Consider the following 20,258-nt stretch of genomic DNA (forward strand, 5'->3'; position numbering starts at 1 on the left):
CAACACCTTGCCTTATCTAGTAAGAGAGGAAAGTCCATCCTTTGTCCCTTTGATAGGTGTTTCAACTAAAGTAGTATATGGTATTGACATGATAAAGCAGACTACTCAAAGTGCAAAGGTTTGGGTCAAAGGAATTCAGGAGGATTCCTTCAAACATGAAGAAGAATTGGTGGAAGTACATAGTATAAGAGATAAAACTAGTGTTTATAAGCATTAGATTAACTAAAGAATTCAAAACAAGAGAATTAAGCCACATATGTGATTGGACAAAAGAGAACTAAAATTCCAAATAGCCTAAGAACATGAAAACCTCTTAAACCAAGCAATCTTCCCTTTGGTGTGTCAATGTGTCTGAAAGATGGGATGTGTGCTCAAATGCTGGATGCTCAAGATTAAATGAATTGGATATATTTCTTCGTAATGATGTTTCTTCTCAATAGATTGGATTGAAAATTAGCATGATAGAAATACTCAAGTGGTGGATAATTTGTGAAGGGTAGAAAACTCTATTTATAGGATTTTTCCAAGGGTTGGGATAAGGTTCAAGACTTACCATGGTTTTTGAAGGGTAGAGTGAAGATGAATATAAAGTTCATTTTGGAGAATGTGAAGAGGATAGGGGTATCAGGAATATGTAAGGGATGTAGGGGAATAATTAAGGGTTGTAACGGATATGTAGTAGGAGTAAGGGAATATGTAAGGGATGCATAAAAGGTGTAAGGAATGTATTAAGGGTGTAAGGAATATGGAAGAGATGTAAGGGAATATGTAAGGGATGTAAAGTAATATGTAAGGGATATTTTGATAATTTATTTTGTGAGTGTGTGGATAAGATAAGGTTTAGGTTTAGGTTTGGATTAGTATTTATTAATCCTCATACTTTGGGTTATGCAAATGATTAGGGTGAGGGTAGTCCTGGACTAGAGGGGGATTATGAAGCAAGTGGACATGTTAGACAAATGTGAGCGGGTCATTTAATTAAATGAGTTTAATTATTTACTTAAATAATCTTAGCATGGATGATTGGGTTGGGTTGAGTTAGAACCCAAGAGTTAGGACTAGATTAAGGGTTAGTTTATGTTTGAGGAATTTATTAAAGGGGTTATTTAATAGAAAGGGGGATTTATAATTAAACAAAATAGGTATATAGTGTGATTATTTAATTTAATAGAATAAGGTGAGTTAGAATTAAATAAAATAGGTATAGTGCAATTATTTTATTTAATAGAAGGGGCATTTAATTAACAAATTAGACTATTGGTTGTCATTTAAATTTATCAATTGGACTACGATTAATTAAATTAATTAATTAACTAGGGGATAACATAAAATTACTTAAATATTAAATACTTAATCATTAATTCCTTAGGAGATGATTAAATAGGATTACTTAAATGATGTAATCATATTAAAGTGTCTACATTTGGCCCCTCTTTGACATAGTGTTGGGAAATCACTATTTTGTAGAAGTTTCAAGATAGATGACGCACATAAGATTTTTAAAGAAACAAAGTTTCCCGAGTCTTAAAAAAGAGGAGAGATTGGATTGTGTAATGCCCCCTAGAGAAGGTGGTGGATAGAGAAAATGATTCTCAATGATGACTTGAAAAGTATGAGAAAATAAGGTGAGTAGGAGGATGTACAAGACTAAAAGATTATTAAAAGGGAATCATACACTCACTCCAGGAGTACGAGACATCAAGAAACCATTTGTACAATATTAACCATGGGTTAAGAAGTTGAGTTTGTGGGGGAATGGTGGGGGCATCTATTAAAATAAACGCTCAAGATAGTGATTGTGGGATGAGCTAGGGTCAAGGTGGGGGAGGGTATAAATACCATTGGATGCGATGGGACTATAGGATTTGCAAGATCATGATTGTAGGACTAATCTGATTAGCAATTTTTAAGAGGGTTACATGGAAAATCTTATTTTGTTGGATTATGTGGGATTCTGAAAAATGGATTGCATTTAGGGGATGAATTGTAAGGGAGGAGATGAGTAAAATCTATTGAAACTTGAGTGTGAGGTACTCTGAAGGGGAGCATTACCATGTAGAAATTTTTAAGAGGGTTACATGGATAAACTTATTATCTTGGATTATGTCGGATTCTTAAAAATGGATTGCATTTCTAGGGGATGATTGGTAAGGGAGAGGGTGAGTAAAATCTATTGAAGCTTGAGCATGGGGTACTCTAAAAGGGAGCATTACCATGTAGCTGAGCACTTAGTTTGATATAGAAATATTGTAGACTCATAAAGGTTACATAGAACATCATGGCCTTGTCACCAACATTTCATAGGACTGACTAGAAAAAAATACAAGGATCTCCTCGACATCATACATGAATTCCAATAGAATTAGAGTGGAAATGACACTGGGTAACTCATAGGTAAATGATATTTTCCAAGTACACCATTCAACTACAAGGTATGGCATATTTTGAATATGCAAGGATAACATTCAATTGACTCATAATCATAAATAAAAATGAAAGACCTGATCAAGACCTTTTTTTCAAATTTCCCCATGCAACACACCATGATGTAAAATACTATGGTGATTTTGAGGAGGAAAAAAAGAAAACACTTAAAAAAATAGTTTTACCAACCAAATTTGAAATCATAAAAAAGAAAACAAATCAAAAGAAAATATAAATCCATTAGAAAGGTGACCTTTTTCCAAAGACATTCCAGTAGGACTTGATACTAACTGACCAAGATTAGACAAGGGGAAGGATGCATCCTACAAAGACCTATCAGTAGTATCAAGGACTAGGATGAGACTGGAAACCATAATCTTTAGGATAACACGTTGATGAAAAGGAATCTCACATGAGGATTCACTAAAGCACCTAACTAAAAGAACTTCAATTTGTGATCAAAGATGAACTAACATGAGAAAATTGAGATATGTACAATTGGACAAAGAGAAGGACTAACTCTAGGGGTTATATAATAGACTAACTATGATATTTACAAAAGGATTTACTATAAGAAATATTAGTATGATAGGATATTGGAAGTGATTTGATATAGTATAGTAGTAAAAAGATCAAAATGAGGAGATAGTGGGATGAAATAAATAGAATAATACATGGAAATGAGATACGTCAATAAAAAAGGTGGGTTTGATTGACCCCTTGATGAGAATGATTTTGTTTTTTTTAGCTAATTAGATTCATGTGGCAATAAAGGTGTCTATTTTTTTATATGCTTGATGGGATTTTTTTAAAAAATAATTATCTGGTCATATTCAAAGCTCAAGAGTTTCCTTAACTACCTTGATTTGGACTTTTATTAAGAGGCAATGAGTCAATATGTGAGATGAGATTTAAACTACATTTTTCTCTAGACATTTCCATAAATAAACAATCATGAAGTGTGATGTAGCCCAACCCCCTTTCAAAATAATACACAAAAAATAATAACACAACATAGATTTTCAAAACACCATATTATTCATTTAGCTTCTCCAACTCTATTCCCCTTACAATGAAAGAAAATGCCTACTTATTACAATTCTGAAAATTATCATATTTGGCAAAAAAATTAAAATAAAAAGAATTTTCTATTTTTCCAAAATCCATCTTATGAATCTTAATTTTTCCCAATAAAAGCCCCCAACTAAGGCAAGATGAATTTTGAACTAATCTACAAAATCAAGAGTATGATTTCAAATTTTTAAAAAACAACTTTCTAATAAAATAGGAAAAAAACTCAATTTCGGAGGTAAAGATGAAATTTTAGGCTCCCATTTTTTTTTTGAAATGGCTACTTAACAAGCTAAGTTCATTCGAATTGAAATAAATCCTCATGACATGACTGCCTATAAAATTCTAGCCAAAACCCATATCTTAGTCAAAATTTATGACTCCTGGAAGTTGATGCATCAAACTACATAAACAAGTTAGAAAGTATTAAAAAATGCCTTCAAATTTCTCAAGATAAATCTTGGAGGAGTTAGTTAAACAAAGAATTCATGGATGATTCTCAAGATCACTCACAAAAATTGTATTAGAGGGTGGAGAAGGAAAAGGGATGATGGGGGGAAGAGGATGGTGAAAGATTTACCAATGGAAGGTGGAGGAAACAGAATAAGAGAGCAAAGCACAAGCGAAAAGAATTAGGGGATATGTTGCCTCATCATGATGTGAAGAAAGAAATTTGGGAGTTGATTGAGGTAGGACAACTTGATCTAACCTAAGATCAAACTAAGGATGACAAAGAGGATCCTACCTGCTGCAAATGTTCTCAAAGAGTGTGATGCAACTTGCAAGACAAGATAATAAATTGGAGTAGATAGGATCTCTGAGAGAGGGGTAAAGCTAGAGGTTAGTGTCTTATCCCTCTATTATAAGGATAGTCAAGAAGAAGATCAAACATATGGAGGAGACTACCAAAGACATAGAGAAAGAGCCTATGGTGAAGCACCTAGGATTTCTATGGAGATAAGGAAAAAATATTTTGGGTGGATTGACTGAGATCCCTCAAGGTGTAACTATGATGGGGGAAAATAATCCTACTATCCTTGTATTTCATAATAAAGATCAATAAAGTGGTCCTTTGTTGCCTGCCTTCTAGGCATATCAAGGAACATGGGCTAATTTTGTTCTTCAGTCAGCTCATAATTTTGAGGATCATTGGATTGAATGTTAGCAACATCTAAATGTCATAATAGAAAATAAAGATGAATAAATGTTTGGGATTTTTTTCTTAAGTATATAGATTTTATTGGATATTTGGATTTTTTTTGGATTTTGTTTGATGTATGATTTTTTTTGGATTTTGTTGTTTTCAACTTTGAATAAACATGAATTATAGTCTCCTTTACTAAGTGTCATAACATTACTTTTTTCTTTCTACTGCATTTGGGCCCAGATTGTGATGACATACCATAGAAATTGTGACAACCACCCATCACCCAAGAAACACTAGTAGTTTTTGGGGGTCCATTGGATGGGCATTAGACTTTTTCCATTACAATTTGGCACAGTAGGGGTGAATTTCACAATTGTGATAGCTAATGCTATCAAGAATTAGAGTCAAATAAAGGCCAAGAGTTCTTTTCACCATCCCAATTGTGACATCTAGCTATTAGAAATGTCATTGCACATGCAACGTGTATGTGACATCAATGTTGTAGTACTGACAGTTAGCCCTTAGAATAGTCCATCATAATAGCAACAGGTATGTGGTAGCAATGTTATGAGATCAACGACTAGCCATTGGAATTCACTATCACAATTGTGATGACTTACTATATTAATAAAAAAAAATTGGTGGCAAAAGTTGAACAACTATGATGCTCTCACAGCTCATAGTAGATTCACATAGTTAGTTGTCATGCAACCGTAGGTTATTATTGAGCTTCACTTGGTTTTGAAAATAGTTTAATATTCTCTATTAATTACAGCCAACCACATGAAGATGGAAGATCATTTGGTCCCACACCCCCATAGCATCTAATTTCCCCATTAAAATCTAAAATATTTAAGAAAGGATCAATGTTTAAAATATAAATAAGGTTCCAAACCAAGAAAAGTGACAACATTTCCCATCTTCTGGTGCATGTCATTTTTTTTTCGCATCCAAAATAAGATTCAACCACTTTGACTTGAGAATGTGCATGTAGCTATGTTCAAATCCATGGACAATAGGTGGAGCTAATAAAAAAAAACATGTTTACATTTATTTAATAGGTTGGTATACATACAAGATCATGGTTAACCCAAACTATGCTATTAAGTGACAATAAAAAATCAGCAAATCAGAGTTATGTTAACTTGATGTGCACATTTCTACTTACTAAAAGATTTATATTGAAAATATGAGACAAAAGAATCTCTTGAAAATTGAATTTAGTTTCGAAAATACTAGGCCTTATCTGAAGAAAAATAAAAATTGGTAAATTTTTTGAATTTTAATGCAATAGTACAAAGTTTTCAAGACAAAAATATCAAGCAGATGCATGTTTGACCACCTTAATCAAAATGAAATCATAATATTTTTTAATAATATTCTAAATATAAGAAGTAGAATCATGCTTGGATATGACACATATTTTTGAGCATTTTTATTCTAAATTAATAATTAGTTATTAATTTTATACTTTAGTATTTTTGGAAAAAATACTTTTGTGTTTGACCACCCCAACTAGTTTAAAAAAATGTGAAAAAAATCTTTTTTCTCCCTTAGAGTAGAAGAAACATAGAATGTAATGCATCTTTTGGATTTCAAAGATGTTGTACCATTTGAAAGTTATAATTATTTTTCAAGTAGTGTGTTAGTCAACACTTTATACATAACTCCATTATAAAAAAGTTAGAATTACTTATTGAACTCATAATTTGACAAACCTTACATTTATGAAAAACTAAGAACATTCTTAAGAAACCCTTTTCATTTCATCAAATTTTGGTGAAAAAAAGTCATCAGCTAGATGTTTGAAGTAAAAATTAGACAAGAGCAAGCCAAAAACACATTTTTGGGACGTTTTTAAAGTTGACCATATAGGTTTGATATATCAAAAGATATAATAGGCCTTACAAAAGTATTAATTTTTTCTGTTTAGCATTGGGATGGAGAGGAAAAAGTTGGAATAGATTACGAAGTGCTTTGAGGCATTTCAGAACTATATATTTTTCAAATCACCATTTTTTGGCGTACCATGATCCTCCACATATACATGTCTATAGATTTTTAAAATTATAGACCATCACGAACAATGTTTGTGATGGTCTATAACTTAAAATACCTAATTAAAGACCTCTAACAAAAATGCAAACCTATTTTTTTTTAGCTCTGCCTAATATAGTATGCATATGAATTGACATTTTATATTGAACTATGACATCCTTTTGCATTGCCTAAAACCAAGAGATTCACACAAGCAGTTTTCATAAATCCATAGGTTAATATTGATCTTCACTTAGTTTTGAGAATAGTGTAATATTTTCTACTAATTAGGGCCAACCACGTGAAGGTGAAAGCTCATTTGGCCCCAACCCCCCCAACATCTAAAATCTCCGTTAACATCTAAAATCTTTAAGAAAGTATCAATCTTTAAAGTACTTGGAATGTCCTCATTGCATTGTACTAATCTCAAGAAATTATATCTTCGTTTCTCATGATAAGTTCATCACATGATTACATCCATGAATGTCCTCATCACCTCTTGCATAAAATGAATCAAATATTACAAAAAAGCCCCTAAGAAATAACAGTTTAAGTGAAATAAACACATGAAAAGTGAGAGAGATAAAGAGGAATCTACTTACAAATAGGATTTTTCATTGCATCTATGGCCATGCTACCTGTTAAGTGAGTTCTATTGTTTTACTTTCATACCAAGATCTCTCTATTCACATAAATACATACATACATACATATATACAAATATACATACATATATAAATATTTATAGACATACATACATACATAGATATCACAAGGGCATGTCATGAGATGCAAAGATCACGAGGGCATGACAACAAAATCTTAGATATCCATTGATCATCACAATCCACAAGATCTCTCTCTATATATACATATATACATATATACATACATAGACACATACAAATGTGTATATGTATGTATTTATCCATACACATATATGTATATACATACATACATACATCTACATATAGAATTATATCACATTGGAAAATTGTATTTGATCATGCTAGCTGGCAATAGCTAATTGTTCATTTTATTGTACCTAATCTGATGATAGTTCTATAGAAATTTGTAATCAACTGAACCAATAAATAACTAGACAAATTTAACTAGGTTATCGCTTGTCACTTAGCATAGGCTGAGTGAGTTTTATTGTTTTATTATTTGGATTTAGGAATATATGTGCACCTAGAACAATTTTTCTCTTTTGCTAATATGTAATAAGCACATTTTTTAAAAAAAATTATGTGTATATAAATATTGCAAGTTGTGCAATTTTTCATGTATTGCATGGCATTTTCTTTTCCATTGCTTATAAGAGCATTTCATGGTTGGGAACCACTTCAACATCCTTTGCATGTTTTAGAGGTAATGTCATTATGGCAATGATAATAACTTTAGTGAAGAGTTGAGTGTAAGGAGTTACTACCCTAAAACCTATGCTACAAATTCCTAGGAGCCAAGCAACCCTAAACCTATGATGTATTTTCTGGAGACATGAGAGAAGTCACTACTAGCATCCGTACTTCATAATATTTTGGATCATAAAGTGATGCCCAAATTAACTTCAATACATGCATGGTTACATCCTTGGTTACCATTTTTAGGCAAGCATATAGAGCTTTTATATCCAACCATTCATTATAAATTGAGGAATGTATATCATGCATAACATGCAAGTGATGCATCTGCATATGCAATTTTATCACCTTTGAAAATGTTATTTGATTCTACTAGATGGAAACTATTGATTGCTCATTTCATCATACCTAATATGATGAAGATTCTACATGAATTTGTAATCAACCTAGCTAATCAACAACTAGACTAATTTAATTAGGTGATGGCTCAGGCATGTGCTATTCCCATTTATCATATGGTTGCAATTTTGGAGGCAACATATTTTCAAAAGTGGCAATAGCTTTTGTATCATTGGCTTTGTTCAAGTTGTAAGGAAACTAGAAACAAAGAATATAATCATTTCCACATAACCTATAATAGATCTCAAATAAATATGCAATTTAAATCCACATACAATTGAATGGACAACATACCCACAAAAATGTGACACAAGATATACCCTAGGAAATCCTCATTGAGGGATAAACCTAGCCTCCAAAAGCATCCATCCCCATGTATTATTTAGCAAAACCACCACTGCAATACAACCATGGAAGCCTTCAAAGTTGTAGCCACAACCGAGCAATCCATGTGAACAAGCATGAATCCACACATCCCATGCTATGCTTCCAACCTTCACAAATTCTCCCTTGGCTAACTTATCAATCATTGTCCCACTCAACTCTTTCCCTTTATGCCTTCTTCTTCTCCTTTCTTCTCCTATAACAACTACCCTTGTGGTTTCTTATATAGTAGAAAATTCCACAAAACCACCAAGTGGTATTACATAAACCATGTGCTACCTAACCCCTTGACCCCACATTTAATATTGGAAATTTATTTCTTTTTCCTGAAATTAAATAATTACATGAAATATTATCACTATGTTACAATACAACTCATCAAGTATATCCCATCAAAATCTTTATATGTTGCACATCCATCTAGGTGCAAGATTACATAATAAAATAATACAATATAACAATATTATGCAATGTGTGCAACAACCATTATCTTAACATAATTCCTTATTTTAATGAAGTAACAAAGTGGTTTTTAGGGTGGAAAGGACTATTTTTCCTTGAGATTATTGCTAATGAGAGGATAAGAAATCAGCTAAATGTAGCCCTTGAAATAATAAATCAAGCTATAGAGGGCAGACTGTGGAAAAACTTGGGGCTAGAGAGAATGTAAGATATCATAGCATGCTAGAGAAATGCCAATTTGAGGCACTTTAGTAGCAATAAGAAACAATAGAATATGCTCAACAACAAGCCTCATCTTCCATGGGCAGCATAATTCACCTAAATAATTCCATGGGTTCACCTTAGTTGAGTTTGAGGAAGTGATTGTAATATATGCAAAATATGACATCTAATTTTTCCCTAAAGTGGGATGCACACATCATGATCTTTAGTTTATGGCTTTTGAACTCTTAGTATCTATCTAGATTCTATAATCAACAAGTGCTTACATAATCTGGAGATAGATGGTGATTGCATCATTGTAGCAACTATTTTAAATCTATTTTAGATCAAAGAAGATGAAATAATTGATAAACCAAATATATAATGAAGAGAAAACTTGAAAACTTGAATGCTGAAATATTGAAATGAAAACTATTGAGGATAAAAAAAATGTGCCACAGTTACAACACAATGTGAAGTTGATTTTAAATATTGATGAGACTCTAAAGGCCATTATTTTGAGTACCTTTTATCTTTTTTTAAATAATTGTCTTGCTAGAAAAAATTTATGACTCTATGGTTTAGCAAAAGAACTTATGTTTTATGAATATACTATCTATATGTCAAGACATGAAGATTGAAGTATAGATTGTTTAGATATGTTGTGTTTGCTCAAATATATGGCATTCTATGGTTTAATGAAGGAATATTACATGCTTGTAAATAATTCCTCATCCATGCTATGTTTGGGTAGGTTCCTTCCTACAACCATAGGATGTGCAAGAGTGATAATTTGAACATTATACATTTTCTAACATTGATAATGAAATGAATAAATTTATTTATAAGTTGTTGCATTTAATTTTTTATAGGTGTTTTCCATGCATTTTGAAGACATCATTTCAGCATTGGGTCAAAGCTGACCAGATGATTATTGAATCACAACATAAGCAGATTATAGCACGAAATTTATTATGATAGTGCAGAAAGATAGCTTCCTAAACCTACTATATTGTTGGAGGAGTTTAAGCACATTTAATAGTGTTTCTATTGTATAATTTATGAACTATAATTTATCCTCATTGATGGAGTGATCGTAGGAGTAGGAATTTATTATAGCTTTCCTTTAAATAATTTCTGTTGTAACCTTGAAAAGGGATTTTTCCTAGTTTTGACTAGAAGGAAGATAGAATATTATTCTATTCAGTAGTGTATAATCTTATTTTTAAATGTTATATCTTATTATGAATGAATAGAATAGAGAGTTCAAGTTTCCACCTTTAGACTTGATTTTTTATGTTCACTCATCCAAGGGGGCCCACTTGGTTAGTGAACTGCTTTGTTCAAACAAATTTTATTTCTTTGTTTGTTTCTTTGCAAAGTAGACTTTTTCTATTGCTACAACCATTGATAACACAATCATTGAACTATTCCTCCAGCATAGGTGCATGAATAGATTTATTGTTTGTAGCATTACTCTAAGCTTTAAGGAAAATGTTGTTTCAATTCCTAGCTTAGTTTAATTCATCATTTCTTTCCTTTTATAGTTGTAATGACCTAAAGAGGAATTAGAGAATAAACTTTGCAGCCACCCTCTCAAGCTTAGGCTACTCAATTGACAAATAAAATGAAGTTAGTGTTTTATTCTTAGGAAAATACATGATTTTGTCTAATCACGGAGTCAATGTAGAAGGATGTCCAATCCTTTATTACTAAGGTATTGAGTTGATGAAACATTTTTTGACATCATTTCCTAGGAAGGTGTCAATCTAATTCAACCTTGAAGTCATTATGTTAGACTAGATTTTTCAATATTTTGCATGCATAGAAGAAAAGACACTTTTGTGAGATTTCTTCCCCATGATATTTAGGAGGACATCATTAATCCTAGACCTAATCAATCACACAACAAGAATAATGAATAACCTTTTAAAAATCCATTCCCTACTACTCAAGAATAAGTACCCTTATCCTCAAATGAATCCTTGCATCTAAATGATCTCTTTGTTGAGCCAAAATACCAAGATAATCCACTTAATCTTGTCATATATCAATCACCATTAATAGTACTTCCTCTAGGAATTTCTCAATCTCAACCAACATTTCCTTTTCCTATCCCTCCTCAGCAAGGCAACCAAAATTTGAAAAGCATACCCACTATTGCACTTCCCAAGTTTTATGGCTTAATAATTGATGAGCCTAAAACCTTTCTCTTTGAATTTGATATACTATGTAGAAGTTATGACTATATAACTAATGCCCATAAATTGAATTTGTTTCCCTCTACCCTCAAAGAAGCTACTTTGAGATGGTTCATGGGGTTGGGTGCCTAAGTTGTGGTAGATTGTCTTGCAGTGAAAAATCTGATTCTCACAAAGTATGAGTATTGTAGGGGTCGGGATTTAGAAGGAGATAAAATTTTTAAAATGCCACAAAAGGATGATGAAATGTTGGAAGAGTATGTTCCCTAGTTCAAGTTCAACATAGAGTGTAACATGCAACATGAATTGAATGAGAAGTCAAAGAGACATCTTTTTCTAAGAGGTGTAAATGAAGAAAGCATTGAAGCTCTAGACCTTATGGTAGGATGAGACATTTCTCAAAAGACTTGGATTGAGATATAGAGTATATGCTTGGGTAAAATCATAGGCCTATATCACCCTTTTGTAAAGGAAAAGTCTCATAACAGTATAATTGTTCGCCTTCAATGATATAAAATTGGTATTATTATTTAGAACTTTAATATGAGGTAAACTAATGAAATTTTTAGAAATGGTTGAAGTTTAGAATTAAAATTTTTAATAATTATTTGGAATAATAAATGATATATATTATCCAAATTTGTATAGATTATTTTTTAGTTACTAAAAAATACTAAAAATTAAGGGGTTTAGTTCCAACCACAAAACTATCATGGAAATAAATGTGTTCTATTTGAACTTAGAGTATGTTATAGATAACACATATAGCTAGAACAATCAATAGTAAATTATTTACTTCAGACTTATATTTTCTCTTTTATAGTGATTCAAATTTCAACTCACCCAAAATTGGTAGTTTTCATGTCCCACTACATTTTAAAAAAAAAATCTACTCTATATAGAAGATAAATTATACATTTTAAAAGAGGACTCTCTCCTCTAGAATGCCATATAAGTTTTTAATTTTTTTGATATGATTTAATATTTTTTCTTTCTCAAAATTGACATTTTTTTAGTGTTAAATATGTGCTTGCAGAACTTTTTAATTGCTATAAACTATATCCAATTAAAACACTGTAAACTCTATATGAGAATATTCTTGGCTTTGAGTTCTATAAAATGGAGTTTTTATTTTACTAAAAAATATCATAAAAAATAGTAAGAGATATCGAAACATCAATTTTATGAAATAATATTATTTCTTTAGTAATTGGACAAAGCTAGTATAAAATATGCACTTAGTATAAATTTCCAATTGGAAAAGTGTGAGACCATATATAACTTAGCTAGAATGAATTTATCTAGATAATATGGCTGAGAGAATTTATTTTTTGGATAGAAATACTCAAATTAAGTCATTCATATAGGTTGACTTGAAAGGTAACATAGATTCATCCTTTTACCTACCTAAATTATTCCAGAACTACTATGAAGAAAGGTAGGGGACTTAGAGACCTACCACATAAGTCCAATGGTAGTTCAGGAGTACCCAAGATGGATTTATCTAATTTACTATAACACTTCAAGTAATACATCATTAATGATGTAGCAACTTAGCTAGATAACATGCAAACTCAAAGAAAGAAAGATGAAGTTGATTTCATGTTGACTGACTACTATCCACATTGTAGAGAAAAGAAAAAGCATTGGAGATGTAAGTCTAATCCAAGTATGGAGACACAACCAATGCCAATTGAGTTCAAAGCTATTGATGAAAATGAAGAGGTACTCTTTATCACTCTAAAAAGGCCATGGGCTCAAAGATAAGGTATGCCCCAAGATCTTTTTCAAAGCTATAATAATAATAATAAATAGAAAAAAAATTCAAAATACTAGTTTTTGTGGAAATCATAGTTGGCAAAAACCCCAATAGGGTTGGCAAAAACTTGGGTAGGCAACAACCTAGTTTGAAAACAACCTCAGTAGGGTTGGTAGCAACCTCAGAAAGTCTAACAACAACCTCAAAATTTGAGTACCTAGTCTAGTTAACTAACCCTTATGCCACCAAATCAACAATAATCTCTAATGCCTCCTCCTATATCCATTAATACTCCTTCCAACTAGAAGTTGGGAATAATCCCAGCAAGGTTGGTAGCAACCTCAACAGTTTTAGTAGCAACCTCAACAAGGTTAGCAATAACCTCAACAAGGTTAGTAACAACATCAAAATTGGAGTATCTAATCTAGTCAACCAACCCTAATTCCAACAACTTAGTAGAAAGCTCTAGTGCCTCCTTCTATAGCCACTAATACTCCTTCCAAGAAGACCTGACTACCATTTCAACCTAACCCTAATATGATCAATACTAAATAACATATAGCAAACCTATGCCATCTCATTGAATGATACTCACTTACGATTAGGAACCACTTTTCCTGCACCCCTAAAACCTATAATAATTGAAGTTAAGGATCCTCTAAATGAGCATATAGATGAGTAAAATTAGCATACCTCTCCTATAACAAAAAAACCTCAATTTTCCCATAGGTTGATAGAATAAGGTCAGTCCAAGAAGAACCATGAAGTCATTGATTTTCTTAATCATCTAAGATAGATTATAGTAAAAATACCATTACTGAATGCTATTAAGGAAGTCCCTCCCTATACTAAAGCTATTAAGGAATCATTTCATAAGAAGCCAAGAAGCAAGAAGAAAGATCTAAAATTGAGTCATGTCCTAGGACACTTGTCTAACTTAATACTAGAGAAATTAACTATACCCAAATACTCTGACCTAGGGAGTCCTATAGCTACAGTTACTATTCATGGGATCCAAGTTCAAAATTCTTTGGTTGACCTAGTAGCATCTATTATTGTCATGAAAAAGGAGCTACTATCTAGGTTGCATATTATTGGCCTCAGAGAGACACCCACCATCCTTCAACTTGCTAATAGCACTACCATTAAACTAGATGGGATGAGAAAAGATCTTATAGTCACCCTAAATTTTGAGGAATATCCATTTGATTTTATAGTTCTCTCCCCAAAAGCTAATATGGGAGGATATCCTTTAATTTTAAGGAGACCATGGTTAGCCATTGTAGATGCTTATATAGCTTTCCAATTTGGAAAGATGACAATATCCAATGGTGTTCATACCAAGAACCTAACTTTGTACTCCACTGCTCAACCATTGTTACTATATGACCAAGTAAAATGGCCAGACTTGGGTGATGATGATCTAGAAGCCAATTTCATCCATTAGTTGATGATGATAGGTAGAGAATCATTTATAGCTACCCAGGAGGAAGATGAAATAATTTCATGCATTGTTATGAATGAATATGGAGTAGAATCTCCAATGTGTCCTCAATTTGAATGCATCCTAGAAACTATTGTACCATCTTTGAGTTAACTACATCATTCAGATGCTTCATAGTTCCTCCATTCATTATTACATCATGAGATGGATTATTCTTCTATTGCTTAATTATTCATGGAAGATAAGGTTATTAAGATGGAAATTGGTTGAGGCAAGGAATTGAATGTAAACAATGCCTTATCACACTCCCAATAAGAAGTTATGTTGTAGTTGCTATAGGAGAATCAAAATGTATTTTCTTGGGATTACATGGACATAAAAGGACTAGATCCTATGCTATGCACTCACAAGATTTATATCAGCCCTGGCTTCAAACCTATTAGAGAGCCTCAAAGGAGAGTTAGTCCTATGTTAAAATATATTGTTAAGAATGAATGACAGAAACTATTAAGTGATGGTTTTATATACCCATCTCTGATAGTCAATGGGTCTCACCCTTGGTCATGGTACTCAAGGAAGGAAAATGGTGAGCTTTCATAGATTATGGGGATCTCAATTCAGCCACCAAGAAGGACCATTTTCCATTTCCATTTATAGACCAAGTCCTTGACAAGCTAGCTAGTAAAAAGTATTTTTCTTTTTTGGATGGTTACAGTGTTACAATCAAATTCAAATAGCCCTAGAAGATCAAGAAAATATAACTTTTACCTACCCATTGGAAATATTTGCCTATTCAATACTACCTTTAGGCTTGTGCAATGCCCAAGCCACATTTCAATGAGCTATCATCCATATTCTTTTAGATATTTCTGCTAACTGTATGAAGATTTATGTAGATGATTTCACTATTTATGGTGTTACTTTTGAAGAAGTAATAGAAAATTTAGTAACAATATTAAAAAGATGTTAGGACTATAACCTTTCTCTGGATAGTAAGACATATTTTATGATGATGGAGGAAGGGGTAGTCCTAGGCCATTTCATTTCATCAAAGGACATCCAAGTAGATCTAGAAAGGATTGAAGTTATCAGTACCTTGCCAACACTAAAGAAGAAAAATGATGTATGTAGCTTTTTTGGTCATGCTTGATATTAGAGAAGATTTATTGAAATCTTTAGTCAACTTGCAACATCTCTCTACAACCTTCTAAAAAAGGATCCTGAATTTGTTTGGGAATTTTATTGTGAAACATCCTTCCTATAACTTAAGGAAGTTCATACCACAACTCATTTTTTGAGAGGATCCAATCGGGGCATGCCTTTCCACATTCATAAAGATGCCTCAAACTATGCTATCAGTGATGTTTTGGGATAGAAAGCATAATCTATTAAACATGTCATTTATTTCATCAGTAAGAATTTGAAAGGTGCAGAGTTTAATTACATAGCCACTGAAAATGAATTACTTTTGGTCATTTATGCCCTTAGTAATTTGACACATTACATTATTGGATATCAAATATTTTTTCACACTGACCATTTTTCTATAAAATATTTGGCGAACAAACCTACAATCTTAGGAAGATTTTCTCGATGGTTATTGCTCATGCAAGAATTTGACATCACCATGGATGATAAACCTAGTAAGGCCAATGTAGTAGGTGACTTTCTCTCTTAATTACATTATCATGATCATCTTGCAATCATTGATGATAGTTTTCTAGATGAGCACCTTTTTTTATTGGTTGCATAGAACCCATGGTATAAAGATATTTCTAACTACCTCACCATAAGAAAAAATCCAAAAAGCTACTAGCTAAAAGGAGATTTAATTATTCATGGATTATTGGATTTATATTTTATTCTAGCCCTAATCAACTCATGCATAGGTGTTTAAGAGAAGATGAAACATATGATTTCTTAAAATCCTATCATGATGAGCCTTGTGGAGGTCACTTTGCAACCCAGAGAACATCTTTCAAAATTTAACAACTAGATAATATTGGCCAAGACTGCACTAGGATGCAACAAGATATACAATGAAATGTGACAGGTGTCAATTAATGGGATGACCCACTAAATCAAATGAAATACCTATGAAACCTCAAGTAGTCATCACACCTTTCAACAAATGGAGGATTCACTTTATAGGACCCATTGATCCTACTTCACAAGGCAGGTCTTACATTCTAGTATGCACTAACTATGTCACCAGATGGATGAAAGATAAACCCACAAAACTCCCAAGGGATATCAACATGGAAAAGTTTTTGTATTAATCCATATTTACATGATGTGGCATTCCTAGGAAATTGACATATGATGAAGGGACTTAGTTTAAATCAAATTTGATAGCTTCTCTTATGCAAGAATATACTATCAGGCATAATAAATCATCATGTTGTCATCCTTAGGCTAATAATCTAGTAGAAGCTACTAATAGGGATCTGGAATGTAGTACCTACCCCTAGTTCACATTTTTTCTATCACTGTTGTACTTTTTTAGGGCTAGTTTTATGTTTATGATTAATAGTGGAACTATTTTGAGATTACCAGATATTGTTTTACATTTAGCTTATTATATGATGAGATTACTTGGTACTTTATAGTTCATGTATGTATGATGATTATTTTAGTGTTTGCAGTTGTTGATGATAATTAGTTAGATGATTTATTATCATATATGTTGTAGTGCCTACCCTCGTTCACATCTTTTCTGGACATATTATTGCTATTATTATCAGACTATGATAGACTAGCTTTATGTTAATGGATTAGTGGTATTATTTTGACACTATCAGACATTATGTTATGGATTCAGTTGTTATATGATGAGATCATTTAGACTTTACATTTCATGTATGTACGATGATCATTATATTATTTTCAGTTATTGTTGATGATCAGTAAGATGGTTTATTATCTCATGTGTTTTATTATGGATACTTACCCCATACTTGCATGTGTATGGTGTGCATATTTTCTTATTGTATGGCATTTCTGATGTGGTTAAGGAAGGGATTCGTAGTCACCTGCTTAGTCGGGATCTACACGATGCACCACTTCCTGCCATTGCCTATTTAGCTTAGCACTATATATATTGTATGTACATGCATGTTTTTTCTGCAGGTTGCAGGTACTGGGTATCGACTTCCCTGAATTGCCAGGATGAACGTACCCTATTATACTATCTCAATGATAAGAGAGGGGAGATAAATTCTCAAGTCCAAATCCCAAACCCTAAAACCATTTGTCCTAGTGAGTTAGGACAAGTATCAGAGTTGAGTACCCACTGAATGTATTGGATGACATATTTCGTGATTTTGAATCCTTTAGACTGATTTTGTATGAATTTTCCTATGATGGGTTTTCATATTTTATCTTGGAGGTCTATGGTCAATTTTCTATTAATTAAGTCTCAACAAATAGATTTAATTAATAAATTAATTATTTGAGAAAATTAAATATCATGATCTTTGATATTTTGATTATAATTAATTAAAAAAGAATTAATTGAGAGAAAAGAATTAAATAAAAGAAAATTAGAAATTAAAATAAATAATAATTATAAAATACTAATAAATTAATAAACAAATAATAATAATTAAAGTTATAAAAATTAAAATAAAAGTTATAAAAATTAAAATGGAAGTTATAAATATTGAAGTGGAAATTATTTGAAAAGTAAATTGGAGTTATAAGCTTGCAAGGGAATTAACACATTTCTCTATTTCTCATGTGTCAACAACACGGGGGTTAGTGCATCAATTAAGCACATGGTGTCTACAACCCTAAGGCTCATCAAAAAGGTTGGAAAAACCCATGCTTAGTTGGTGACACCTTCCAGCTGTTTCTAGAAGCATTCTAGAGGTTTCCTGAGAGCTCTTTATATATTCAGGCATTCCTGGAAGCTTAGAGATAGCGTGGATAGCGTGGACAGCGTGGGAGAGCAATTGGAGCATTGGAGGACTCGAGAACTCTGAAGAAGGGAGGAGCTTGTTCTGCAAGTTTTCTGAGAAAGAGAGAATTAGCATCAAAATCTGAGTAGATTCTTGTGATTTTACTTATACTATTTTTGCATCTTGCTTTCCCTGTCTTCTTCGTGTCTTCCATAGGGCTTCTGAGGAATTTCATATTTTATTATATGCATTCTCTATATGGGAAGTTTTAAATCTATTTGAGAATTTTATATGCATAGACCTGAAAAGAAAATGCGGCCAAGGTTTTAATTTCATAGCCAAAAACCATTAGATGATTTAATGGATAAATTTTGACACCAAATACTTATGGGAAAACTCTGAAAATTTAGTTCTTTAAATAAACTGTGTATATGCCTTTGCAAAAAAATATACATGTTCATATTTTTAAACCTGCAACATACATATATACATATATACATATATATACATATATGTATATGTATATATATATATATACATATATATATATACATATACTTATATACATATATATACATATATACATATGTGTATATATATATATATGTATATGTATATATATATATGTATACATATATATATATATACATATACATATATACATATATATATATGTATATGTATATATATATGTATATATGTATGTATATATATATGTATACATATATATACATATACACACATATATATTTACATATATACATATATACATACATATATATATATACTATGATAGTTAAATTCTGCATATATATGTAAATTCCTTTACAATGAAATTCATAAACGTTTCTTAAAAATTATATATGATAAGTCATTATTTGAAAACGTTTGAAATCGTTCATAATAAACAATTTTTGAAAATTCGTATGCGAATTATTTTTAAAGGGTGGGGGTTTTTACACCACCCGACCCATTCTCTAAGAAGCCGCCAGCAACAGGCCTACTGTCGTAGGCCTGCGATAGAGGCGGGTTGCACGGCGCTGCCGTATGTATAAGCGGTCGTGCGAGTATAAACTCGCCCATGGATATAAATGCGTTCGGCTTTGTGATATGTCGATTTGACATGATTCGATTTTGTATTAAGAAATTTATATTAATTGTTATATAAACAATTGTAAATATTGTTATATGTTATTTATTATATATATATATATATATGTATATATAATATTAATATATATATATATATATATATTAATGAAATTTTAACATTCAAAGTTAATTAGAATTTTTAAATAAGTAATATAGGTTTTACTTAATCAAATTTATCTTAATTAGAATTTGATCTAATTAAGGTAAATTTAAAAGTTATAACATCTAGGTCATCAAATATTTAAGTCTTTCTCAAATTTATAATTTTGAGTTAGTGAAGAATGATAACTCAATACCAGAATAACATATAACGT

At 31.6% G+C, this 20,258-nt stretch overlaps 1 pseudogene; it reads right to left on the reverse strand.

Annotated features, from left to right (window-relative positions):
• Positions 1-19,917, reverse strand: part of LOC149540517 (pyruvate kinase isozyme G, chloroplastic-like) — a 90,969-nt pseudogene extending 71,052 nt beyond the window's left edge.
• Positions 19,918-20,258: the final 341 nt, after the last annotated feature.

The sequence above is a fragment of the Cupressus sempervirens genome, chromosome 9 (genome assembly GCF_028749045.1).
Source record: "Cupressus sempervirens isolate cs-2001-9-10 chromosome 9, ASM2874904v1, whole genome shotgun sequence".
Lineage (NCBI taxonomy): Eukaryota > Viridiplantae > Streptophyta > Pinopsida > Cupressales > Cupressaceae > Cupressus > Cupressus sempervirens.